Consider the following 27,725-nt stretch of genomic DNA (forward strand, 5'->3'; position numbering starts at 1 on the left):
TCAGAGAGAGCTTTTCCACACGCAGAGATATACATACACAAAACGCTTAAACTTGAATGATAATTGCATTAGTTTCCTAGCACGGCTATACAAAGTGCTACAAAGCCCAGCCAGCAGAATGGTTCCTTCCTCAGGCCAGGCCCTCATTTCCCCTTGCCTGGACGATTGCAATAGTCTCTTCCCTGAGTCTTCAACTGACTACTGCAATTGCTTTTCTTTGAGCAATATTTTCCTTGAGTCTTCCTTGAGTCTCCTCCTTGAAGGGGCTGCTAGAGTGAGATTTTAGAAAACAAACCTGATCATGTGACTCCCTGTATTACACCATTTAAAGGCTCCCGGGAATGCTGCATGGGGAGCTGTTCCAAGCTTGGCACCCAGGGCTCTATAAGCAGGAACTGCTGACCCAAATTTATCTGCTCAAGATTTACCCTCAATACATCTAATCCGTTCATGTCTCTCCCATCATTTGTCACGTTTTCATATTTAGTGGATGATGTTTTGTCTGTCTTTTCTACCTAGAGAATTTCTATTTAGCCTACAAAGTCCATTTCAAATAACATCACCTTTGAGAAGCCATACATGACTACCCTAGTTGGAAATAACCATTCTCTTTTCTGTATCACCATTTTGTTAATATTTATTTCTAATTTTGTACCTATCATTGAATTATAACATTAGTGTGTGTGTGTCTGTACTAGATAAGATGTTGCCTAAGGGCTCAGGTGATGTCCTTGAGTCATGGCCTATACCTTTTTATTTCCAAGTGTCAAACACATAGTTGGAACTCAAAAACATTTTATTAAATTGAATTAAAGAACCAGTTCTTGAGAAGCAACTGAAACCAGCAGTCATGGTCAAATGGTTTTTGTTTTTTTTTTTTTTAAATATGTGTTGTTGTGTTAATGAAACAGAAAGGCATGTTTTGGCACAGCTGTCTGGCATACCTGGGTTAAGTTCTAGTGCAAACAGCTGTGCTGCTGCGACTTGCTATATAAGACATCCACTTCATATGTGCTGTGTGCTGTGGGGCCCATGGAAGGCAGCCAGGCCCAGGGCTGGCAATTACCTGAAAGCACTTGGGTTGAGTTTCTATTGTCATGGCGGTTAGGCAGCCGCTTGTAATTATTCCCTTCACCTGGCAGCCTTGCCTCACAGAGCATATTCTGCAAAGGTTGGACTCCCAGACGAGTAGCTCTGGGTTACCACCTTCTGTGTTTCAGGGCTGTGAGCTGTCCCCAGGTTGCCTGGGAGCTGCTTTGCCTATAGCTTCAGCCCATGTCACAGGACTGCAAGCTGTAAATCACCAACCACATTAATAGTCATGGCGACCAACAGGGGGACGAGAACCGCAGTGGGTCTGGGGTTATGGGTGTACTCGCTTCTATTCTCCAGATGCACTGGCCTCTTTTGAATGCTGCTGTGGAACTCTGGGAAGTGAAAGCCCAAGCTTCTCTAAAGAGTCAGCCTAAGCTGGGATAGGAAAAGAAGTAGGTGAAGGCTTGGACACTGCTGAGGATGACAGAGGAGAAAGACACGTGCCTCAGGAAGGATGACAGTGAGGCTAGAGTGGCAAGAAGCTGGGAGACCGGTGCTGAGCCTCGACTGAGTGAGGATAGTCTTGTTTATATTCCCCGTTGTATGTATATGAGGGATGGAGACACGATTATCCGTCCTCTCTTTTTGGTCAATACGAGCATCCAGACCTCTCCTCCAACCATAGTGCCTTCAGATACCACTAGCTGGTCACTGCTAAGTGCCACTGCCTGCATTTGTCTTTGTCTTAATTCTACGATGAGACTCAAGCTCTCTGAAAGCAGGATCCATATCTCATCCCTCGCTGCTGTACGTAACAGTTTCCTACACCAGATCGCACACAAATACCTCTGAGACTGGAGGATCTTGAGCATAAATATTGTAGGCATGATCCCTCCTTATCTGGGAAAATGGGTCTCTTACAGGGGGCAAAGACCCATGATGATTTTGGAGGAGAATCCTGATTTGGTGGGTAAAAAAACACCTAGGCTTTATCTTATTACTGCTGTTGGCAATGAAAGTACAATAATTATGCAACCTTTAGAAGCATAATGACCAGACTTTGGAGTACAAAAATAAATCACAGTGGGTAAATGGATCATTAGAGCTATGTTACCAGAGAGCTCCCAATCTACTCTATCTTACATGTTCCAACTTGGTAAATGCATTAATTCGTTGAAAATTCTTACTGTCAAGGCCTCCGAAGTGTAAGGCACCTTGTCAGGCCTTATTACAAAGGATGAAGAGAATCAGCCTACTTGGGAGCCTGTTTCTAAAAGTTTTCTATAAGGAAATATTATACTGTAGGAAAGACTATCACCTCAACACAGGACTCAAATCACTTTGCGAGGAGTGTGTATCAGGTGAGCAACACAGCCCTCTAGGTACTAAAGGGTCCCCAGTGATATTTCTCAACTAACAAAGCTGACAAAGTAAAACAAGCTCATGGTACCTACAAATCATTGCCTTCCTGATACAAAAGACCAGTGCCGCCGGACTGTCTCTCACACACAGCAAATGGGTCTGGCGCTCCATTATAGTAAGAAGCCTGCCTATCACAAAGACCCCTGAGTCCTTCCCATGAAATGTCAAAAACACTGTAAATATTAATGATGGGCCAACCTCAGAAGTGTTGGAGCTTTAGCCTGGGAAAAGATCCAAGATTTTGTGACCCTATATAAACACTTTTGATCTTGAAAAATTGGTCAGTAAATCTTGCAAGAACAGGTTCTTTCCCAAGATTTATAGTATGGTTTTGGGTTGGTGCACCTTACGTGGTAATTTGGGGGGAAATTTTGCTATTTATTCCTCTTTACTTTTATCATTCTCACCAAAACAAAACGCACCAGGATATATGTGTTTTATAAGAAAAACAACTGGGTTCTCATTTTACAGAAAACTCATTTTATCTCTGAAAACAGGGTGAGAATGTGTTCACAACTCCTTTTATTACTTAAATCAATTCAACATTTCCAATGACTTTTCTGCATATGTTATATTTAGGAAGAAAATAAATACACATTGAGTTTCTCATGATGAATATGACCAAGTATGAACTGAGAGTAAGACCCAAACAATACATTGTTAGCACTTTGTATATTACACTTAATTCACACTTATTTGGACATATGTGCATAATGTTTCTGTAACATGCAAACACAATATGTTTACACAAGAGTCCATCTGATCTGATACACACTGAGATCACATTTTCTGAAGCTCCATTTTTATGTAAACCATGGAAATGTGTGGATTTTTTTGTTTTCTTAAAGATTTTATGTATTTATTTTACAGAGAAAGACACAGTGAGGGAGGAAACACAAGCAGGGGAAGTAGGAGAGGGAAAAGCAGGCTCCCCACTGAGCAGAGAGCCCGATGTGGGGCTCGATCCCAGGACCCTGAGATCATGACCTGAGACAAAGGCAGATGCTTACTGAATGAGCCACCCAGGCACCCTGGAAATGTGGGTTTTTAAAAAAAGATTCTACTATAGTTCAGTTTCAAATCTAGTAAAGTCTAGGGGAGGAGAGTTATAGTGCAGAATTTCACCAGTCATGTTCTTTGGGATGTAAACATATATGACCTGAGTAGTATTCTATGGTAATAATTTTTGAGACTGTCTTATCCAAGCACATTTTTTTACTATAAGACTTCTCAGAACCTTTAAAATGCAATTGTTCAGTTGGATTTTTCACGTGGAGCCTCTCCCGAGAGACTAAGCATTCATGAACCAAATTTGAGGCATACTGGTATAGAGGAAAATGGATTATAACTGAGGTAGGAAGAGTCAGATTCATGTCCTGATTCTGCCATTTACTTGAAATGTGTGTGGTTTTTTTTTTTTAAGGTTTTATTCATTTATTTGACAGATGGAGATCACAAGTAGGCAGAGAGGCAGGCGGGGGTCAGGGGGAGCAGGCTCCCCACTGAGCAGAGAGCCTGATGTGGGACTCGATCCCAGGATCCTGGGATCATGACTTGAGCCTTAACAGAGGCTTAACCCACTGAGCCACCCAGGCGCCCCTTGAAATGTGTTTTAAGAAGAGTGCCAAACTCTAAAACAAGTACATTAGTTTGGATGATCTTCAGTGGTTTTGGTTTTAGCATTTTTTATGAGGTTTCCACCTTGGACAATATTTTTTTTGTTGGTTTCTTTTTATTCCCTGGAGGCCTAGCAGAGTGCCTGACGTTTTGTTGGCCTTTAATAAATGTCGATTAAATTGAACATAGCCTTTTAAGCTTACGAATCATTAATGTAGCCCTTTTTTATTTTTTTTTATTAGTTCCTTTGAACAAATTGTTTCTTCTCTCTGAACTTGTTTCCCTGCTTATAAAATTTAGGTATTTGGCCATTGGATTTCACATCTTTTTTATTTTTATTTTTTATTTTTTTTTTAAAGATTTTATTTATTTATTTGACAGAGAGATCACAAGTAGGCAGAGAGGCAGGCAGAGAGAGAGAGAGAGGGAAGCAGGCTCCCTGCTGAGCAGAGAGCCCCATGCGGGACTCGATCCCAGGACCCTGAGATCATGACCTGAGCCGAAGGCAGCGGCTTAACCCACTGAGCCACCCAGGTGCCCCTCACATCTTTTTTATTATTAGCAATATTTTTCATATTCCTGGTAGCACATGGATCTTTCTTTAGATGTAATCTTAAACAGAAGTCCAGTGTGTAAACCAGATCAGAGGTGGAGCTGCTCAATTGGGTCCATGACCATTCCCACACTCCCCCATCTCAGCCTACCCTTGACTTTTTTTTTCTTACCTCTGTCCTCAGGTATGATTGAGGAACCCCAAGGTTCTGACTGATACTGATATAGATAATCTCTCTAAAGTTTCTTTGAGGTCAAACATCTTAGATTTTGCTGGAAAAATATGAAATTCTTATTGCTGAGATTAGTAAGCTTTGGGGGGAATAAAATGTCATCAAACTCCTCTCTACCTGGAAAAAGAATGTACACTTTTCATGAACCATAGTCTGAAACAAATGCCACAAAAATCAAGCATTTACAAAAACTGCAAACGACAGATTCAACTTTCGCTTTAGTAACATGTGAAAATAGAAAAAAGATTTTCATTTCATAGGTATACATGGTAACGGCCTGTAAGACATCTCTATTCTTGGAATAAGCTTTATGGCCAAAACTGAAATAATTGTACTTTATCATAGTTTAATAGACTCATCTCTGTAACTTATATAACAAAGACCAGAAACATACAAATATTTCACATACATTTAAGAAGTCAAAAGTAGGGGCCCCTGGGTGGCTTAGTGGGTTAAAGCCTCTGCCTTTGGCTCAGGTCATGATCTCAGGGTCCTGGGATTGAGCCCCACATCAGGCTCTCTGCTCAGTGGGGAACCTGCTTCCCCTCTCTGTCTGCCTCTCTGCCTACTAGTGATCTCTCTGTCAAAAAAGTAAATAAAAATCTTTTTAAAAAAAGAAGTCAAAAGTAGAAATTGATTTATTAATTATCAATGCATGTAAGGATAGCTAAAAATGTAGCTTAGCATTTCAATTAATATCTGTTGAAACACTAGGGAAAAGTATATCTAGGGACAAATAACTGTTAGAAATCACCAGGAAATATTTCTGTGACATGGTTACAAGAGAACTTTGGGTTTCTACCTGATGTGGATATTTTTTTTTAAAAGACAAACAAGACTAAACTCTGTGTCTGAAGAAAACAAGCTCTTGAAGATTCAGGGGTGATTTTCATTGATAAGGGAGTAGTGAGCCACCTGGCATGAAGTCAAGAGCCCCTCCCTCTCTCTTTGTTGCACATAGAAGCTGTAGGAATTGTGTGTGTTTATAGTCTCTGCCTTCCTCCCTCTAGATAGAGCAGAATTGAGGCAGGACTGGCTCTGTGACTGAAGCAATCATCAAGCCCAGCTTTCTCATCTGCAAATGACACCAAATTTGTTGCTTGTCGATTTAAAAACAGGTGGCATAGCGTTTTGCAGACAATGTTACTTCCATGGGAAAACCTGCACCACCTCCATTTGGGGACTGGGCTATTACAATCCCTATTAAGGGTCACTGTGTTATTCTGGGGAAATATTTATTCCACAGGTTATGATTCAGAGATCATGTTTAAAATGAGAGTCTGGGCTAAAGGAACAGAGCAAGCACAAATTATATAAATGCCTCTGAACTAAGCAGCAGGCAAAACCAAAACCAACCTTGGTTTGAGATTAAGGGCGAAAGGCAAGAGTCTAATTCAAAAAGAAAACCAGACATGCACTTACACATTTTAACCTATGTTAAAAAAAAAAAAAAATCTGGAAATTACTTTTTTTTTTTTTTGTAAAGAGGCAACATGGTAGAATACGGTGATTTTTTTTTTTTTTTTTAGCACAATACGGGGAATTTATAATACAAGAGGATGAATCCTTAGCCGTCATGTCTTACTCAGTGATGGGAAGTTGTGCTCATTCTGGGCTTCACAACTTGGGAAAAACAGAGAACTTGGAGGGTCTTCAAAGGTGATTTTAAGGATGGAAAATAAGTCTTTGGAAGAAAGGATTAAAGAAATGGGCATGAATTTAAAGGAAAATAAAAGAAGCAGCCCTTTGAACATGCACATATTTAAATAATTTTAGAATTCACTTCAGTTTCTAGCTCCAGATTATTTTATGGAGAATTTCCTCTCAATAGAAGATCACTAATATGTTATAACATTTCCATAACCAAAATAAGAGTAACCACACACAGCAAATGCATTAAAGTGATTTCCCTCACTACCATCCGTGGTTTTATATTTTTTATTTGTATAGAACATGGAAATGGCAACCTTCTGGTTGATGAGAAAGTATGTTTATACCACATTGTGAATTTGATGGCTGGATCTGCTTTTCTACACTTACAGTATATTCGCAGACTCCATCAGGTTAACTTCCCTATGTGTCATTATCCATCTACAACAGACCAATAGAAGAAAGAATGCAGAAACTTAGTTTAAGAAATAAACATAAAAACAGAAACAACCCAGCTCTAGGGACTGGCAAGATGAGGCAAGCATCCAATAGGACCAAAACTAGTTTTCTATGGATTTATGCAATACAGCTAAATGGGATGCTCTAGATGGATGTGGGTCTTCTGCATTTAGTTTTTGGTCCTTGCCCTTATGTGAGGTGCTTAAAATTTTCTGAACCTTAGAACTGTTATCTGTAGAGGAAGGATCACAACATAAATCCATAAAGTTATTCCTGGTAAGTGAGAGAAAACTTCTCATAGAATTATTGTAAGAATTAAATGAGATAATTTATATCAAGTATTTCAACAATGCCTAGTATGCAATAAGCACATAATAAATATCAGGGATGATGATGATGAAGAAGAATCGAATACGGTGCCCACCATATAGTGGGAACTCAAAAGCATTAGTTAAATCTGAATTTAACTGAATAAATTAAAAGGAAGTGAATGTTTATAGCACCAATGTCCTTAATAGCCAAACTATGGAAAGAGCCTAGATGTCCATCAACAGATGAATGATAAAGAAGGTGTGGTATATATTTATATACAATGGAATACTATGCAGCCATCAAAAGAAATGAACTCTTGCCATTTGCAACGATGTGGATGGGACTAGAGGGTATTATGCTAAGCGAAATAAGTCAATCAGAGAAAGACAATTATCATATGATCTCACTGATATGAGAAGACAGAGGATCATAGGAGAAAGGAGAGAAAAATTAAACAAGATGAAACCAGAGAGTGAGACAAACCGTAAGAGACTCTTATGGTGGCTGGGGGATGGACACTGGGGAGGGTTTGTGCTATGGTGAGTGCTGTGAATTGTGTAAGACTGATGAACCACAGACCTGTACCCCTGAACCAAATAATACATTATATGTTAATTAAAAAAAGAAGTGGTAGAATTCTTCAACATAGGTATAGATATGTAAGTATTAAGGGAAATACATTGGAAATATGCAAAATCTTGAAGGGAACTTTTAAAATAACTTGATCATCAAATCGCCATATCCAGATGTACATTGCAAAATGGCCAAAGATAATGATAAAATGAATAAAAGAAAAACTGACACATAGTACATATTAAAATCGAATGCTTGTTACTCCACGATGTAGTAAATTCAGATAAACTTATAAATACATCCAGGGAGGGCTCAGCAAGTCACAGACTCACGATAGGCTAACACAGAAGCCACCCTCTCCTGCTGGAGGCTGCTATCACAGGGAATAACCATGCCCTCGTAGTCTGGCTCTCCAACCCCCAATGGAGGACTCGTACTCCATTCGCTTTTGCTCACATAGGCTGGCAATTCTTGATCACGCTGCAATAGATCACCTTCGGCCATCTGTGATTCAGGATGGCAGAAGGAAACTTCCAGGGCTGCTTTCACAAGAACTCTCGGCTTGCAGACTCTTCAGTGGACCCCTTCCAAATACAAAAGGGTGGGCAGCCTGCCTCTCTGTCCAGTTTGATGTAAGTTCACCCTCTGAATGTAAGTGTATGACATTGACAGAGAGAGGAATAATGAAAGTATAAAATGCCTTTCTCAAGAAAGAAGATTTCAAGCTTAAACACACGGGACCATGACAACCAGCAGACACAGGAGATGACGCCAGCCAGCTATCTCCCCAGCCCTGATTTGTGATTCGAGGAGATAGCTTCCTCACAGCTCCGCATTATGCACCAGAGCACTTATTGTAGAAGAAATATAAAAGAAAGGATGGAACTGTGAATTGCAACCGTCCTGCAGACATGTTCATCACTTTGATAACATTTGAGAGAAGGCAAGCAGAGATGGCCAAAGCTGTCAGCAGGGCAAAAAGTCAGTGAGAGAATTCGCTCCTCTAGCCGCATGCCCGGAACAGGAGACAATTCACACTCGAGAATTGTTTCCGATGCGCCCTAGCTCTCCTTCAAGCCAGCTGGGGGAAAGAGAGCAGAAATCGTGGCTAGTGCCTGTGGGCTCCTGGTCTGCAGCGGAGTTTCTCTGGCCACACCTCGGCGTTAAGCTCCGCCAGGGTACTCTGTGTGCTGTGCTACATTGTAAGCCTCCCACTCCCACCCCCAGAGCGAAAAGAGCCACGCCAGCCTGCCAGGACAAACAGAGATAACCGAAAGCACTCCCGTCAATCATTTGCATTCCGGTTGGCTTGCAAGTCTTGTCTAGGTCATATTATGACTTCTTTATTAGCGTCTAAGGTCACCAGGAGACAGGCAAGTGCATCCTATATCAGGAAGTGTAGTGAGCCTCAGGAGTGAGATATTCAGCTGTAGGACGCACTGGGGCTGAGACTCGGAAATCCAGGGAAATGAGTTAAGCTCAGTCAGACTCCAGGCGCCGCCCTGCCTCCCAGCAGATAGAATGAAGTAGAATAATAGAAGCTTTCCTGCCATTCTCAACATTGGGTTGAATTCCGGTCAGCCCTTCCAGTGGAGTCGCCGAAGGCTGTTTTCTATTCAGCCCCCATGCTGCAGACTGTAACTCACGGGAAGGACCTCTGGGGAGAGGTTGGCCCCAAGTGCAGGCTTGGTGGTGCCAGGGGAACCCTCCTGCAGGAAGACAGATTAAGGGGCATATGTACCCTTTTGGTGAGTGAGTGCAAAATTTAGTGCCCACACTGGGCTCCCAGAGAAATTACTGCCTGGCTGATTTAGATCTGGCAACCACACGTAAACATGAATACTCACATTTCCACATGCTTGCTTGCACAGTGACTAACCACATCTGCCTAAGTCCAGTGGAGAAGGGGAAAAAAAAGGCAGCAATGGTCATCTCCTCCACCCACTGGCGAGCCTGTGTCCTCGTAAGATAAGCTCTCAGCTTGTGAGGTTTGAGCGAGGCTCATTCTTTTTCCTAGTATGATTCCTATTCAAAGTTCAAAAAATTCAGATGACCTCACTGCAATATGAATCAGTAGCCTGAAGACCTTTCCTTTCTGGTGTGATGGTAAAACGTAGTGGTTAAGGGAGCTGGAAAAGCGAGCAAAAATCTGCTCAAGATAAAGCTTTCTATTTCTATTAACTGATAAAATTAAATACTACAAGGGCAGAATTGCTGGTAATGGATCACCAGCTCACTTGTAAGAATACCACATTCACATGAATAAGTAAAAGCACCAGTGAAACCTTCAACCCGCAGAGGGTTGAGATGTAACGATGCACGGGGATATCTGGAATGCTAAAGTTTATGCAATTATTCATGCCTTCAGGGTGTGATGTTGCAAAAGGAAAAGGGTTTTAAGAATAGGAGACTTTTTTTTTTTTTTTTTTAAGAGAGAGAGAGAGCATATGTGTGTGGGTGCAGGAGGGGCAGGGGGAGAGGATGTGAGAACCTTAAGCAGGCTCTGCCTGATGCCAGACTCCATCTCACAACCCTGAGATCACTACCTGTGCCAGAACCAGGAGCCAGACACCTAACCGAGTGATCCACCCAGGCACCCCTTAGGAGACCATTTTTAAGAGAAAGCAAGAAGCATTTGTGATGAGCAGGCAGCCCTTTACTTCTTTGCTTTGTCCCAATGTACATGCACATGAAGCTGGTTCACAGGACACAGTAGAGGACTCTGAGCTGTTAGCCTTCAGTAGGCAGGGAATGGATGTGTAGCTCTGACAAGGATGTCTTGCTTTCTTGCAGAGAAAGCCTCGGGGTCTAGCAGAGTGCCTAACACAATGTAGGTGGTCAATAAGTACTTTTGAGTGACTGGTGAATGGAGAAGCCAACTGAGGCCATGACCACATGTTACTGCATATTTAAAAGAAAAAAGAAACACGGAAATAAAATGAGTAAGTTACTATATGGAGATTTATGGGTAGTTGACATTTTACAGATAACGTGATTCTCTTTTAAAGAGGGGAGCAGAGGAGAGGGAGAGAGAGAATCTTAGACAACAGGCTCCACATCCAGCACGGAGCCCGACTCCGGGCTCGACCTCACAACCCTGAGATCAGGACCCTGAGCTGAAATTGAGAGCAGGTCATTTAACCAACTGAGCCTGCCAGGCACCCCTAAAGATTACATGGTTTTAAAAAGACCCCTTCCAATGCTCAAATTCTGTACCATTTTTAAAAAATAACAGGCTGAATTTTCTTATCATGAGACATATTTAAGCTCTAATCTTTAAGATATTCTTTAGGAGGGAAAAAAACAACAACATTCTGTGGTCATCTTTGAAAGACTTAGAGAAGCTCCAAGCCTTGAGAACATGATGATAGATGATGGTAGAAAATTTTCTGTTGGTGGAATTTGGAAGAACATGAGCAATGTTGTTCTCCTGATAGAGCAGGGCTTTATTGAGTTAAGAGCTTGTTTTAAAGTGATGATAACGGGACTGCATGCGTGATGAAAAAGCTTTGTCTTGGGGCCCGTTTATGTCTGTGTGTGCTACGGGCACAGGAGTGCTGTGGCGTCATGTGCGTGAGCGCTAGATGAAAGAGGTTTCAGAGAACTGTTCCCAGCGCCTAGGGACAGCCACTGCGCACACAGACCCCAAGCCAGGGGACAGCGTGGAGTGTGTGGCCTTGCCTTCTGAGCCACCAGGCCCCGCTGAGCACACGCAGCCTCCAGCAACCTGCCACCCAGGGCCTTACACTTTATCACACTCCTCATGACTACAGAGGGCTGAAGGCATTGACCTTTGGTCAAGTACACATTTCTGATTATTTGAAAAAATGTCAGGTAAATAAAATATAACCTCTTGATTATGACCGGTGCTGCAGAAGGGGCAGAGGGAGAGGCAGGGGGAGGGGGGCGGGAATCTTCATAATGACCTAAAAACCCACAAGGCATTCTGGACATCAAACGTCAATGGCAAAGTACCACTTTGATGAGTTAAGTGTAAATGAATCAGAACCAGATGGATTAAATTCCCCTTGAAATATCCACAGGATTAAAAATTAAGAGAAGCAGTGCTAGACACAATGGGTTGTTTGAAATGCAAGTCAGAGCATGGGCAACGAATAAACAAAATCCCCTAGAGACGTCTGACAGCTCAGTGAGTGTGCTACCCACCTCTAGGTTCGGAATTCTAATTTGGCACCGTGAGTGGCCGGAGAGAGTTTTGTGTGTATGAATCTAAAAATGTTTACTGGAATCCTGAGAGTGGGCCAAAGGGGCAAAAAAATTCTTTCAACATTTTAGTTGCTTGCTTAGGTAACTAAGATAACACGAAATGCCACAGAACACGTTTAATAAGTTACCAGCGGGTACGAGTGAACAGTTGCATATGTGTGCACACAGCGGGCCCAGGCACTTAGAGACACGTGATCATGTTTGACAGATCTTAATAGGTGCTTAAAATGCACACACACACACACAAAGGCATCCACATGTCCGTGTGATGCATCCTGGGCCTGACGTGTGGACCAGCCCTTCAGAGAATTGCTTTTCTTAGTGATTACTCACCGACACGTGACCCACCACAGAGGCTGCCTGTCCGGCTGGTGATGGCAAACAGGGCCGAGCTGTGGCCCTCCTCGAGCAGAGGCCCAGCATCTCAGGGCCCCCTGGATTCCACGCACAGGCGGCCAAATAAACAAACAAGGGGTTCCAATGTTATGCCTAGTAGCCTCGGCAGTGTTCCTGCAACAAGGTTCTCTCTGTTTATTTACTCTCAGTTCCGCAAAGCTCCCTTGGGTATGTTTGAGGTGGAGGTTTTAGGTTCCCAGACAGTCTGTGGAAGAGGTAGTGACTCTTGTCTTACTAGCCCAATGCAGAAAATATCCGTTTATGCAAGGATATGACACCCAAAGTACAGGCAACAAGAGAAAAAAGAGATAAATCGGACAGACGGCATCTGTCTAAATGTGGAAACTTCTGAATATTGGGGCACAGTTCACAGACTGAAAAGGCCACCCATATATTGGGAGAAGGTATTGCAAAAATCATAAGTCTGATAAGAAGTTAAAATCTAGAATATATAAAGAACTCCTTTAAGTAAACAACAACAACAAAAACTCCAGTCTGATTACAAATGGACAGAGGATTTGAATAGACATTTCTCCAAAGAAGACATCCAGATGGCCAGCAAGCACATGAAAAGCTGCTCAACATCACTCACCATTCGGGAAATGCAAATCTAAATCATAATGAAATGCCATCTTGTGCCATTAGGATGGCTACAATCAACAAAACCAGAAAATAGCAAGTGTTGGTGAGGCTTACTGAGCTCTTACTCTGTCCCAGGGGTATGCTAGGAATTTTGTAAATCACATTCCATGAGATAACACTAACACGGTATGAGAGACTGGATTCCTCCCTTTTACAGTTGAGGAAGCTGAAGCCTGCAGAGCGGAAGCGACCCAGTCAGTTTTGGAGTCAGTGACCCAGTGATCTGACTGCAAGAAAAAACTCTCAACCTATATGCTCTACTGTTTCTAAATTATGTTCTACGATCATTGACAAGACTTTCTAAATTATGTTCTACAATCATTCACAGGACTTTCTAAATTATGTTTTATGATCATTGACAGGACTTAAAATGGGCTCAGAAAGCAGATCATGAGTTATCTAAGTCTCTACAACCAGAACTTCCTATTATTCTAAGTAAGCAAAAAGTTTTTAAAGGAAATAAAAGGAGGTCGTGTACATTTGAAGTACAGGAACCACAGAACTGGAAGGGACGTTAGAAGTCACTGAACTTATTTCTTGTTGCAAGAGACTCAGACAAATGTTTGCCCAGCCTCTGCATGAGGACGCTCAGCTCGGCGGCACTCATGACCACGTGCGGAAGCTGACGCTAGATCAGACAGCAGGGACTGGAGGAACACTCTCGTTTCTTCTCAAGTCTACTTTGCAGGGCCACAGGATACTATAACCTCTGCACCACGAGATGATTCCCACTTACCATGTCCACTTTGGTCTTCCCATCTGACTCAAATGCAAATTATCCCTGGCATCATTGGAGGCAGCATAGTACAGGGGAAAGAATGGAGATTTTACAGTCAGGATGTCTGTTCAAATTCTGGCTCAATCACTCATTACTTAGGAGATCCTAGGCACGTTAACTATCTTCTCGGAGGGTCAGTTTCCACATCTTCATAAAGATTTATAGGACGGCTCTGACAGTCAGGATGAGCTGATAGACACTGAACTCTAGCAGGCAGTAAGCACACAGTAACAATTAGCAATGATCCCAAGTTCATCAGTTCTCTGGTAAAGGGACTAAGTGTTTTGCTAACCTGGGTCATTCTCAGACTGTTGGTTGAACTAGAGCCTTCTCTAAACCACAGTACATGGGCAAGTGACCTGTTGTGTGGTTAAGTGGTACAAAAATAGCAACTTTTCAAGCGCCTGGGTGGCTCAGTGGGTTAAAGCCTCTGTCTTCGGCTCAGGTCATGATTTCAGGGTCCTGGGATCAAGCCCCGCATCAGGCTCTGTGCTCCGCAGGGAGCCTGCTTCCTCCTCTCTCTGCCTGTCTCTCTGCCTACTTGTGATCTATGTCTGTCAGATAAATAAATTTTTAAAAAATCTTAAAAATAGCAACTTTTCAAGGGAGATGTTAGTAGTTTGCTATTGTGTGTGTGTGTGTGTGTGTGTGTTGTTTCTCCAGCTACATCTAAAGAATTTATTTTGGCTACCCAGGCTATGCACATTGATACTGGTCAAGTGTCCAAATAAATTGGAATCCTGGGATACCAGGGTCTGAGACTGGGTTCAAGGTGAGGTTCTTGAACTCCCTGATAATCTGAACTCTCTCCTTAGAGAATTTCAGGGAATGTCTGCCCTTTGTATAGTTCTACTTAGGTTAGGAGAGTCAGAGTGGTAGGGTATTCATGAGGCCAGTTATACAGAGCATGGCTTTCTTCAGACAAATGTCTTCCCTTCCCTGTAGCTCAGAGCGGATTCCCCAGTCCACCTCAAGTCAAGAATGCTATTGGGGTGGAAGCTAATTTTCCTTCCAAACTGTGCTCTTGTCTTCTTCCACAGCAACAGAGCTACAACCTGCATGTGAGTACCCTGTCAGGACTGCATTCTTCAGGATTCTCTGTAGCAAATGTTGGGTATGTATCTTGACTCTTGCCAACGAAATGTGGGCAGAGAGGAAGTGTACAATTTCTGCTTTGCTTGCTTAAGAGGAACTCCCTGACCTTGAACTTCAACTTGTTCCCCCTTTCTCCAGGAATCGTGACCCTGAATACCTCATTTGCAAGATGGCAGAACTACCATCAGCCTGGGTTCCTGAGTGGCCACAAGGATCAGAGTTGCCTGCTGGCATGAAATTCTGACTTTGGAGTTGTTACATACGACAGGAATAAATTTCTTTGCTCTTTGAGCCACATGATTGTTAAGTCTCTTCTTTTTTAAAAATTTTGGTTCTTTTATTTGATATAGTTGACATACAATGTTACATTAGTTTCCAGTGTACAACATAATGATTCAACATCTCTATACCTTGTGCTATGCTCATGTTAGTTCTCTTCTTAAAGTCATTTACTGATCCACATGTTTTATCTAATAACTTATTGATCTCTGGAGCCAAACAGTCGTTAGTTTCTTCTTTAGTCAATAAGAATTCATTATTTTATTGGAGCCACTGTTCCAAAGAGAAGAACAGAGAAAAATATTAACTCTGTGGGTCCTTTGTCTTGGAATAACACACAGTGGGGACCATCAGAATTTTCAGTGAGTTTCTTCCCTGGGCAGTACCAATCCACACTTAATTTCCAGGTCTGGTTAAGAGTAAACTAGTGTGCCGAAGGGACAGAGCAGCTAATAATTTTCTTTGTTCCATCCTTCTTGCAGTGGCACTCTACCCCACAGAGTGCTTCCTTGAGTTTCCAGACACTTCCTTTATATTTAACCATGAGAAACTGTGCTTCATCCAGTCATGAAGCCTTCTTGCTCCTACTACTTTAAGCATAAGTGTGGACTATTTTGGAATGGAAATAATGAGTTTGGGGGGAAAGCCCCATTTTTCTGATCTGTGCTCTGGATCTGGCAGCTTCTGGCAGCTTTCCCAAGGAGCCACAACTGTGAGCCTTGATGCATTGCCTTATCTCTACCAAGCTCTGTGCACAGGATATCCTGTGTGAGGCTGGCAGGGGGACAGGTGGGATAAAGAAATCACATCCATCAGAACAAGCTGGTCAATTTCCCTAAGTAAGGAGTTTGTCTAACATCCAGTGGTTTCCTCCAAAAAAGATAGCATGCTTTCCTAACTCACTGATAAGATTAGTGCACAGAATCACTGTCTGCAGATCCTCGGCTGCTTTTCAGCTTTAATCTTCTTGAGCACTTTTTGGCTTTTCTAGACATGTAAAAAGTGTAAATCTCAATGTTTACAATCTGTAAAATCATAGGAGAGCATATGAGGTTTTTGTAATATATTGTAATCGTTAATAAATGATAAGAATCTTTTAAACGAAATGTATCTTATACGAAACTTCAGTCTGACTTCTGCTCCCCGGTGCCACCTCATCTCAGGTGACAGGAACTCCGTCTTCACGGCTGCTCAGGTTAACAGACCCTGTCATCCTTGACTCCGTTTACGCTCTTGGTTTGACGACCAAACTTTAACATCTGTTTATATGTGGCTTATTATTTGAGGGTTCTTGGACCATGTGTGATCAGACTGGTACTTGAATAAAAAAAAAAAAAAAAGTGTCTGACCCATCTGTCAGAGCTCTTGCTGGCTCTACTTTCAGAATCTTTCCAGACTCCGAGTCCTTTGTACACCTCCACTGCTGCCACTCTGGAGGAGCTGCCCACGTCTCCTGCTTGGATGAAGCGGCCTCCTAACTCCTCTTGCTCCCTCCTCCACCCACCCTCCAATGCACGCAAACACACACACATACATGTGCACACAGGCAAGTGCATGCACACACACGTGCCCAGTCTATTCTCAGCAGGACAGCCAGAGAGATGCATTGAAAATGGAAGTTAGGTTACTGCACGTATCTACTCAGACTCTTTTAAATGACCCTCCGCTTTGCTTTGAAGAAAATTCCAAGTCCATACAAGAGTCAATAAAGCTGTTGTCACCTTTCTGACCTCATTGCCTACTCCTCTCCCCTGCTTAGTCAGATCCCACCCTGGTGGGTTCCTTGTTGCTTCCGGATCACATCAGGCATGCTCTTGTCATAGGGCGTTTGCTTGCTCTAGCTCAGTCTTAATGCTCTGTCCTGGATGTCTGCTTGGAAACTCTCTCCCCTTCCTTAGGACTTGGCTCAAACATCTCCTTCTTCATATGATCCACTTCGATGACCCTATTTGTGCTACCACTTCCTTCTCCACCCACTAACCCTATTTAATCCTTCCATATCGCTTACTGCCCTCTAATGTATGAGGTAATTTACTTACTGTGCTTATTGTCCCACCCACTCACCACCTACAAGTATGTTTGTTTACTGGAAGAATGAATGAATGAATGAAACATATACAGGATGAGGTTGATTCTTGCATGACTCTGAAGTGAACCGAGGTCATCAGCTTCTCCAGAGACTGAGGCTGTCCACATTATTTTCCTTCCTAAACAGCAAGGATGCAGTAGCAGGAAAGTGTTGGACCCTGAGGACAAGACTTTCCTGAAAGTGAACCAAAAAATATAGAAAGGAATCTCAGGATGACAGCCCTGGTACACTCTCCCATGTAGTGTTTTGGGATGATTGACCCGGGAGGTAGGGAACACTTGTTTTTGGTGTTAGGACTTATCCTCGTTGTTAATGAGAATCTTAGTGACTGAGGAAAGCAGGGTGGATCAAGTTCCCTGCCGCCTGCACAAATATTTCCTGGTCTGGTTTCAGGTGTCCCTCTCCTTAGGTGGGTTTGCCACTGTGGGATTAAAGCACTCGTGATTCAGAGCCTGGACTGTCAGAGTGGTGCTGACGCACGTGCAGTATCTTGGATCTCTATTCTGTTCCTCAATCACGTTCATCTTTGGGCTGAAACAGCAGACTTGGTCAGTGGAACCAAATACTTGAACCTGAGCAGCCTGGGGTGTTTGCTGTTGCTCCGGTTCCCTGATCCCCAGCCTGCCCCACCTCTGGTGGCATTAAAATGAAGGGCGAAGGGCAGCGAAAACAGCGATGGCTGGGAGAAGGTGACTAAATGGGAAGAACAGATGGGTTGCAACCGAAAGAGAAGAAAACAGGCAGAACACAGTGGCGGTAGTTTGCCGTGTGCCCCTTACTCTCTGGCGTGTTCATCCATTATCTTTGCTGGTGACTTGAGGAACACGCTCTTTACTTTTCTCCATGAAATATGGAAAGAGCCCCTTCCCATTCAAACTTGAAACCATTGCCAATGGGGAGGAATATACTTTGCCAAATTTTACAAGCATGAGTTCCTTTAAAACGGAAAGATTAGGGGTGCCTGAGTGGCTCAGTGGGTTAAGCCTCTGCCTTTGGCTCAAGTCATGATCTCAGGGTCCTGGGATCGAGCCCAGCATTGGGCTCTCTGCTCAGCAGGGAGCCTGCTTCCCCCACCCCCCTACCCTTGCTCTCTGCCTACTTGTGATCTCTCTCTCTGTCAAATAAATAAATAAAATTAAATTTTAAAAAACAACATGAAGATTAGAAGGCTCTCAAATGACCCTCTGACCACGAACGTGTTTTCCAAGACATTCCACATGAGACTTCCAGCCTAAAGGACATGTACCGTTCTACCGTCCAAACCCAGGCACGCCGCTCCACTTCTCTCAAGCTGGTTTCAGCCACCAGAAAATTTATGAACAGCAAATTACCTTTGCTCAGCTGCATTCTGAATATACACACTACAGGAGCAGTAGTAATTGGGAGGGACCAATGAATTGACAGAAGTTTAAAAAACCAAACAAACCCTTTTCTCCAAAAAAAGGGAAGAATCTGCATGAAAGAGACCTTTCAGATCTTGGGAGTGTCCAGTGTGGTTCCCAGCAGCCTGTCGAAAGGGCCCTGTGTTGTCCAAACAGCCTCCCGTAGGGTAATTGCCGGAGCAGCCTGTGTAAAAGGAACAGTGGAAAGGTGCAAAAGTCATTAACAGGGAGAAATAGGAAGCAATCAGCAACACTTTAAACAAATTATTGCCATGAAACCACACTCTCAGCTTGAGATAAGTGTCCTGGATCTGTTAAAGCTATATACACCTCACTAGCTTAAATGAGATGAGGAAAGTTTTCCTCTCCGGTTGTTTATGAAGTGTGAGCCCGCGCCCCACAGAGGTGCCTGAGTCGGGGGCCTGGCTGCCTGCTCCTTCTCAGGCTTCCTGTGACCTGCCCTGGAGCTGGGCCAGAGAGGCTTCTCAACACCCGCCTGGACTAGATGCTACCTTTTCGGAGGAAAAGGGAACCTATGAGGTCAACTGTATTTTATTCAGAGGTTGTTTTGAGGAGAAACGCCCAGGACTTGACGGGTTCTGAGCCCAGGGGCGGGGATGTGGGCGTTCGCGGCCGGAACTCGCTCTGCACCTGAGCCCTCCGTCCCACGCCGCCCAGCATCCGCCCGCAGTAAAGGCTCTTCTCCTTTCCAAGAGTCTTGTCCCTCCCCAGATCCATTCCGCCGTGTGGAGGATTCCTGCGTCGTGGCCTTATTTTAGGTCCCATAATCTTCTCTGCCCTCCCCCTTTGGACTCGGCTCTTCCAAATGCCCTCGGTCTGCAGTGACTCAGAGTCGGGTTGCTGTTTGCTTCTCCACCCACCCCCAGGAACGGTCCGGATGAGGAGCTGAAGCTGATCCGGGACCTCCGGCCCCCGCCGCCACATCAGCAGCAGCCTGGACCACGGCACTGGGCGTGAGGTCAGAGCACCTCGCGCTCCAGGAAGCCTCGGTCTGCATTACAGTTGTCTGGTTTTGAACCTCTTATCTGCCAGTCTGTGCTTGGACCCGCAAGCCTCTATCTGGTGTGCTCCTCATGGGACCAAGCTGGTATCTCGGGGCCCTAGATGGGACATGCAAAGGTGAGTTTTCCTTGAAGACACCTCAGTTTTTCCCCCCAGTTCCCGGGGCATGTGCCCAGCACTCCCATTTTGTTTGTTTCCTGGATGCATCATTGTGGCTCTCAACAGCCAGCCCAGAGGGAATGCTAATTCTCAGTTACAGTTACTTTTTTGACATTCTTGTTTTAATCACAAGGAAATCCGTGAAAAAATAAAGTTTTGATTTTTTTTTTTAAAGAAGATTCTAAGTTGAATCTTAGACGCTTGCTTTTGCTGGAAGGCGAGAGGGGGTTGTAGCATACCCCGTCCAGTGCACGATGAATTCAGACCTCCAGAATAAAGATGACTTTTTAAAGGGACCATGAATAAAGCTAATGAATTTTGATGTCACTGTAATAGGGACTCCTCTTATCTATACTCACAAAACTCTTAAGAATTATAACATATTAGCATTGAAAATGAGAATGTAGAAAATATCACGTCTAATTTAACTATTGAACTATTACCATCTAGGCTCTTAAATCTTCTAGAGACAAGCAACTTTCAAACTTACAAAGAAGCCCATTCCACGTAAAACAGCCCCAACATTGTTAGATTCATTCATTCTCATATTTAAATGCCTCTCCGTAATATCCTTCTACTGCACTGTTTTGCCTTCCAGAGATCTGTGAAAATTAATGCAATCGTAGAGTTGAAAGAGGCATAGACAAAACCCTATTACATTTTACAGTTCTTCAGATTTCTTTTTTCTCCAAATGAAGCCTTTCTACTTCTTTCAACTTTTCACAGTATGACACGGGGTTCACATTTTGGGTTCAATTCCTATTAAAATTTACTTCCCAGGTGTGGTAATGGTGACAACCACAGAGTTGGATTGCTAAAGAAGACTCACAGAACCCCAGATAGCAATACAGGATAGCAACAAAATAAAGATACCCATGACAACCCAAGGGTGTCTCACACTGAAGAGTTGGACAGTCTAGGCCAGGCTCGAATTATCTTTCTTCCCTGAAGTCCATTCTAGACTGGCTTTCTTCTTGGAGCTGAAATCAGCAAGGTGTGTGAAGGACACTTCGGAACCAGAGAGCTCAGCACAAATTCTGGACTGGGTTTCTTCTGCCTTGCTGGTCACATAGGCATGTTTCTTGTGGTATACCCAGATAAAGGACAAAGCCTACTAGGCTGTCATCAAGACCAGGTACACATCATCAATCTCAGCATTATCCATAAACAATGTTGACAAGCTGGTAAAACCACTCTGAAATTTTCCTTGGACTCATGTTTACAAAGCAACACTATCATTCAGCACATGTCACCGTCTTGACCTGGGGTCAGTGCTGCGTCGGTACATCTCTTACTTTAGCAAAACAGCTCAAGCCAACTCCAGACCTCCTGGAATAACCCCTCAGACCAAGACAGAACACCCACTTCAAAAGTGGTCTGACTGACTCAGGATATGGTAGGACCATATCTGTCATATTCTGGACATCTTTTTTTTTTTTTTTTAAAGATTTCTTTTAAAAGATTTTATTTATTTATATGACAGAGAGAGAAAGAGAGAGAACACAAGCAGTGGGAGCAGGAGAGGGAGAAGCAGTCCTCCCACTGAGCAGGAAGCTCAATGTGGGCCTCCATCCCAGGACCCTGGGATCATGACCTGAGCCGAAGGCAACGGCTTAACAACTGAGCCACCCAGGCACCCTATCATCCACGTCTTACTTTAAAATAATCTCCCTGATTATATTCTCTCTTCCTGGAAGGAGGTTGGCCTTTTTCCTCTTTAGGCCTTCAGCTGATTGGATGAGACCCACTCACATTTTGGAGGACAGTCTGCTTTACTCCAGCCTACTGCCTTAATGTTATTCCATCTGAGAAATACCTTCACAGGGACATCTAGACTGATGTTTGATTGATCATGAGGATACCATGGCCTAGCCAAGGTGACACATAAAATTAACCATCATAGTGGGGAGAACTACGTTTTGAGGGAAAAGCGTGGAAATCTTCAGATACAATATAATGTATGAAGGTTTCTTTAGGAAAGGAAGTCGTTACTAGTGGGGGGAATAGCATGAACTAAGAGACACATCTGAGACAACAAGAGCCCTCATGATGCTAAGTGCACTTAAAAAATGAACAAAGACAGCAGAGAGACATTATTCGTAATGCATGGACTGAGCCAATCCCACACAGACAAGTTTCAAAAACCATTACATTCAGATAGTAATCAGAAGCTGATTAATTTTACTGAATTCTTCCATTCTCCCCCTTCCCCAGCTTTAGCTGGTCAATGTGTAGACATGGTCCTACTGTTATCCCTAAAAACAAGACTGATCTGCCACAAACTCTACATTTATATGGGAACTAACTGCAAAATCTCTTTGTGAAAAAGAGGGCTGAATTGTAAGATGGAAGCCTTAGGTCTCCTTCCCAGTTTGCTATGTAACAGTGCCTTATTAAAAAAACCAAACCTGTAAATATCTTATTTACTTTCCTGATCTTTCACAACAATTCTCTTTCAAAGGCAGGCAACTCCTAATTTTATCATATGTGAATTTATGGGGTAAAAATTCAACTTTTTATAGGCATGTGAACTACTCATTTATACTCATTTTTTTCTTGAAAGTTTTGCTTGTTTTTATTTTCAGTGTTATCAAATAGTTGTTTTTACTATTATTAATTATATATTTATAGCATTTCTAATTATTAGAGTGCATTAAAAGTTTAGAAACAGCAATAATACTTTGATATTTCTGGCAAAAATGTTCTGTGATACTCTTGAGTAGTGACTGGAAGAGGTAAGCTTGATGCTTTTTATCACATTTTAACCTTATTTTTTGAGAGTACTTATGTTCTATCCTTTAGGGGAGATCCTGGGAAAGAAATAGAAATGAAAAATGGACTTGGTTTTAAGGAGTCTGGCATGGGAAAAGTGCTGCAAGAGAAATAGGATCCTAGAACTTGGGGACATAGGGCAGGGGTGATATGCTCTGTTGTCTCTGGTTGCCTGGCCACAGGAGAGGTCAAAGGGAACATGACAGAAGATGTGATGCTGGGCTGGGTGTTGGAGGATGAGTGTGATTTCATTAGGAAAAGGATGGGATGAACTTCTAGAGAGAGGAGCCAGTGTGAGCTATGTCGTGGGTGGGAGATGCCTGTGCAATCTGGGAAGGCTAGAAAGTTCCTTACAGGGGAGACCAGCAAGAATGGCTGGGAACCTACGTGGAGGTAGAAGGCAAAATAGTGAGACTGGAAAGATAGATGAGCCAGTGAAATCTGATTGCTGAGCATTTTGATACTACTTTAATATATTTTTTGCACATTTATTTATTTAATCCTTTTTACCAAAGTAATGCATGCTAACTATAAAAATCAGTATTTCTTTTAAGCTTAATTGTTTTGTAAAATAAAGGTGGCTAAAGACCCAAAGGTTGAAATTCACAGGTCTTCCTCCTTAGGTCAGGGCAGCCCCTGATTTTAGCTGGTTTAACCCAGAAATATGTATATTTCGAACCTGCTGTAGAAATCCTTACACCTTTCTAACTGAGATGGTAGAGACAACAGTTGAATGCTGAGTGGTGTTTGGTGGAAAGGGATTGTCCAATATGTGGATATTTAGAGCTCAGTACATATAAGTAATTTCTTATCAGACCCATTGCACTACCTTAATGGCTAACAAAAACAGTTAAATCATAGTTTAAAACTATTTTAGTACAACATAAATATAAATATTCTTTAGTACTGCAATAACAAATCCTATGCAATTAGAAACAACCATATTCTTTTGAAATTATTGAAATATGAATATAGTTTTGAATTACTTTTAATACTTTAAACTACCTTACTGAAATAATTATGTTAAAAGTATCCCTAGGAATTCCTCCTGCTATTATTTAGTTACATTCACATTAATGGAATAAGAATCCATTTAAAACTACAGAGAAATAGATTCTATATCTTTCATATACTACTTAAATAATCTCCATAGAGGGTACCTGGGTGGCTCAGTTTGTTGGGCGACTGCCTTCTGTTCAGGTCATGATCCTGGAGTCCTGGGATCGAGTCCTGCATCAGGCTCTCTGCTCAGTGGGGAGTCTGCTTCTCCCTCTGACCCTCCTCCTTCTCATGCTCTCTCTCTCATTCTCTTTCTCAGATAAATAAATAAAATCTTAAAAAATCTCCATAGATACAAACTTTTGTTTCACTTTGCCCAACTATGTTATACTGTAGTTTAAATCCCTTATTTATTTTGATCAAAACTTTTTTTCCCCTCTTAAATTAAATCTTAATAGAGACTGAGTCTGTTGGTCTGGATCTTCTGTAACAAGATTACCATATCTGTTTGTTATTATTCTCCTTCTCCCCTCATGTGAAAGAACACCCAATTCACACCGACCAATGCTGAATTATAATGTCCGCTTCTAACCATCTCCCTCTGAGAGTGCCACACAAAGTATCCTTTCCACAGGCGAAGAAACTAAGCCACCACAGCAAGCCAACTTACAGAAACCGATCTTGCAAAGCTCTTTGAAGAACAAGAGTTTATGTCTTTAATCTCTAAGCAGAGTGACCACCACATTAACTGTTCCTAAGAATCATAGACTGTGTAATAATAGGAAATCACCCAATGACTGTTTTCTCCATGAAGCAAATTATAGAAGAAATGTGTAGAAGTTATAGAAGAAGCAATGGTCGACGTAGACTACAGAATTCTGTTAGTGGTAGTGTGTTTTAAAACTGCTGCAGGACCAAATTGCCACAGAACTTGTTTCCACAGTGTTACTCGTGGAAAATATTCTATTTGTGTGGTCATATTTCAGGGTAATTAAGGGACTCCCTTGGACCATTATGCAGTGAATTCATTTTTTTTTAACATGGAAGGATCTTAACTATGAAGATTTCAAAATCAATTTTTTAAGAGTCCTTTATGTTATTTACTTAGACTCTAGGCAACAGAAACAGAAAATATATTGAAATAGAAAAAAAATTTAGAGGAATAACCCATATCCTGTAGCATATTTAAATAATTCAAGAAAAACTACTGATGCTCTCTTTCTCCCCTTTTATATCAATGCTCCATTCTCATTCTCATTTGCTCTTCAGGATTGTGAGATATTCCTATATTTTGAAAAGTATAATTATCCTACATTTGTACACAGAACTCCTAAAAGGGATTTTGAAAACATCCATATGATAATGGAGAGTGAAGTAGAGGACAAGGGGGTGGGTCCTGTGTGAGAAATGGAGGCAGGAGGTCCTGAGCTTTGTTCTCACCCTCAAAAGATCAGGTCTCTCTCAAGTGCGCTCTAACCTCGTTGGGTATCATATGTCGTGTGGTTTGCAGAGGAAAAGCCAATGAAGCCCCACCAGAGAATCCCTCTCCATCCACTAAAGCCTTTCTCTATAGAAGATTCTCTTTAGTTAAGTGGGATCTGAATCAAAGGAGCAGAATCTGAAAGAATCTTGGTCTAATTCTTGCTCGTCTAACAAGCCAGGCGATTGCCCAGTTCATTCCATCAGGCTGTTTTTCTGATTCCTCTTCTTACATGTGACTCTGAAATGTAAGCATGAGATGTTCTCCTGCCATGTTTACGTAGTTCTAACAGCCAAGGTCAGAGTGCTTAGGAATGAGGGGTTTCATGCACCTAAAAGTGTAGAACAATCTCCATGTTCTTGTTTCTGTGATAACAAGAGAAACAAGATGGCAGATTCAGCATTCCTGTCCAGTGTGTGTGTGGGAGAGGGGGGGCGTTAGGGGGAGGGTTGGTGGAGGAATGAGATGGTGGGTGGAGTGAAGGCAAGGAATGGGTAGAAGAAGGAGATTTAAGGAGGAGGAGAAGGCACTGGGAAGTAAGCCCAGGGCTGGTATCTGGGGAAAGGAGAACCAATACCTCTTTTGTTGTCAGGAAAGCCCTGGGCACAAAGGGTGAGTTTGAGTTTCACTTCAGGTCAGTTCAGGGCATTGTGAAAAGGCAGTTCTCAGACAGCGAGCTTAACTGACTGACTCTGAGGTAATTAAATCACTACATTAGACTGCTGACCATGAAAGCAGAAAAATACAAGCATACAAAAAAGAAGGAAAAGGCCCTTACATTTGTTTCTAATTATATAATTAAAATGTTTACTGTTCCATGTAATAATTATGTGGCTCATATTTGATCATGATGGAGTTTCTCTAATTAGTTAAAAGTTTTACCCATTCTTCTTGTGGGACAAAATTTGGTTTTATTTAGTCATTTTTCATTCAGGCATGTAAGGCTTCCATGCCATCTGACTTTGTTTTATTCTGGCTGGGGTCTTGGCAACCTCTGTGGTAATTTTCAGTTTTATTTCCTCTCTTCAGTGATGTCTGTAATTGTGGACCGCCAGTTACCTGAGGAAGGGATTGTTTCTTAGTCCTCCGTTTGCTTTCCTAATGTCAATTTTGTTTCTCAGCCTCCATGAGGCACAATAGGTGTCAAACCAGGAGAGTTACTCTGCAGTACTGAGAAGGTCCCCTGCAGAGGACCTGGTGGTCTCCACTTGCACTGTGACTGGCTCATTTTTCCTCCTTCCATCACTGTTACCTGGGCTTCCAGTAGCTTTTGATCTTGACTAGTCAGGGGCTGACTCATTTCATGCAAATTCTCTAGGCACATTATTGATCTTCCTCCTCACCTCCTGTCTCCTTTTTACTTATCTATTTATGTTTTGCCATTTTACAGATGACCGCCAACAGTCATCAGAATAATATATGTGGAAAGAAAAATGACAAAAGGAAAAGCAGTCACATACTGTACTTGTTCGTTGCTCTGGTTAATGGTGGTAGAAGAGAGTATGCTGAAATTCAGGACTAAAATTAGATTTGACTTTTAGCTACGTAATTCAATGATCTATTGCCTGTTAACTTCAAATAAATACAGTTTGGTAAGAGAAGTGGGTTTATAGTGGTGTTGAGAATTCTTAATAATCTAATGGGGGACAAAGATTATTTCCTTTATATAAGGGAAACGCCATATTGATGATCTGTAGCCGGGTGAGGAAATTGAAACAGAGCTGGGAATACAATCTGCTGGTCACACAATGTCCTGTTTCTCCTGGGAGAAAGGCACTGTGTCATTTCATGGAGGCTGGAAAAGTCTGTCCAATCAGAGCGAACTCAGACTATAGAGGTGGGCCAACAGGCCTCCCCACTGCATTTTGGGAGTAGTTGGGGCCCCATTGAGGGGAGGCAAGGCAGTGCATCGGTTTGGGGCACAGTTGGTGGAACTGGATAAACAGCTGGGGTTTTTGCCCTGGTATACATCCCCCCATTACCCTGGTTCTGCAGTAGCCTACTCACTTCCGAGAAGATGCTTGGTACCTATCAAGGTGTCAGTAAATCAATGAACTAATTTTTTTCCTCTTCCAATGTGCTAATCAGAAAAGATGAGAGCCCTAGTTTTCGACCCCAGGGTAGTTTTGTCCCCCAGGGAACCTTTGATAACCTCTGGGGACACTTTTCACTGCCACAGCTGAGGTCACTACTGGCATTAAGTGGTTAGAGAACAGGGCTAATGCCAGACATACTACAGTGCACAGGACATACCTGCGGGGCAGAGGATCGTGTGGACATTGGGAACTTCTGGATAGAGACATCTATTTAGAGTCCTTAATTCCCCTTCTAGATAATAGATACACTTGTAAAAAAAAAAAAAATGCTTTTCTGGAAACACCCACCCATCCATCTCTCAATGTGGTCAACAGAACTAAAATATGCCGGAAGAGTAGAGAGCCCTTCCTCTTCAGTGTCTCTGGAGTGTTGATAGATGCCTTTCTGACTTGTCCCATTATTTGGAAATGTACTCTGTGGTTATTTCAGATCACTTTTAATAAGCTAAGATGCT

The 27,725-nt window shown here is 42.4% G+C and overlaps 1 long non-coding RNA gene across 1 annotated transcript in view; it reads left to right on the forward strand.

Moving 5' to 3' along the window:
* Positions 1 to 15,262, forward strand: part of LOC123942488 — a 158,138-nt gene extending 142,876 nt beyond the window's left edge. The window contains exons 4-5 of the long non-coding RNA XR_006818429.1: positions 14,937 to 15,010; positions 15,130 to 15,262. This is a non-coding gene — a long non-coding RNA (uncharacterized LOC123942488). The remainder of the gene's footprint in view (positions 1 to 14,936; positions 15,011 to 15,129) is intronic.
* The last annotated feature ends 12,463 nt before the right edge of the window (positions 15,263 to 27,725 follow it).

This window comes from Meles meles, chromosome 5 (assembly GCF_922984935.1).
Source record: "Meles meles chromosome 5, mMelMel3.1 paternal haplotype, whole genome shotgun sequence".
Taxonomy (NCBI): domain Eukaryota; kingdom Metazoa; phylum Chordata; class Mammalia; order Carnivora; family Mustelidae; genus Meles; species Meles meles.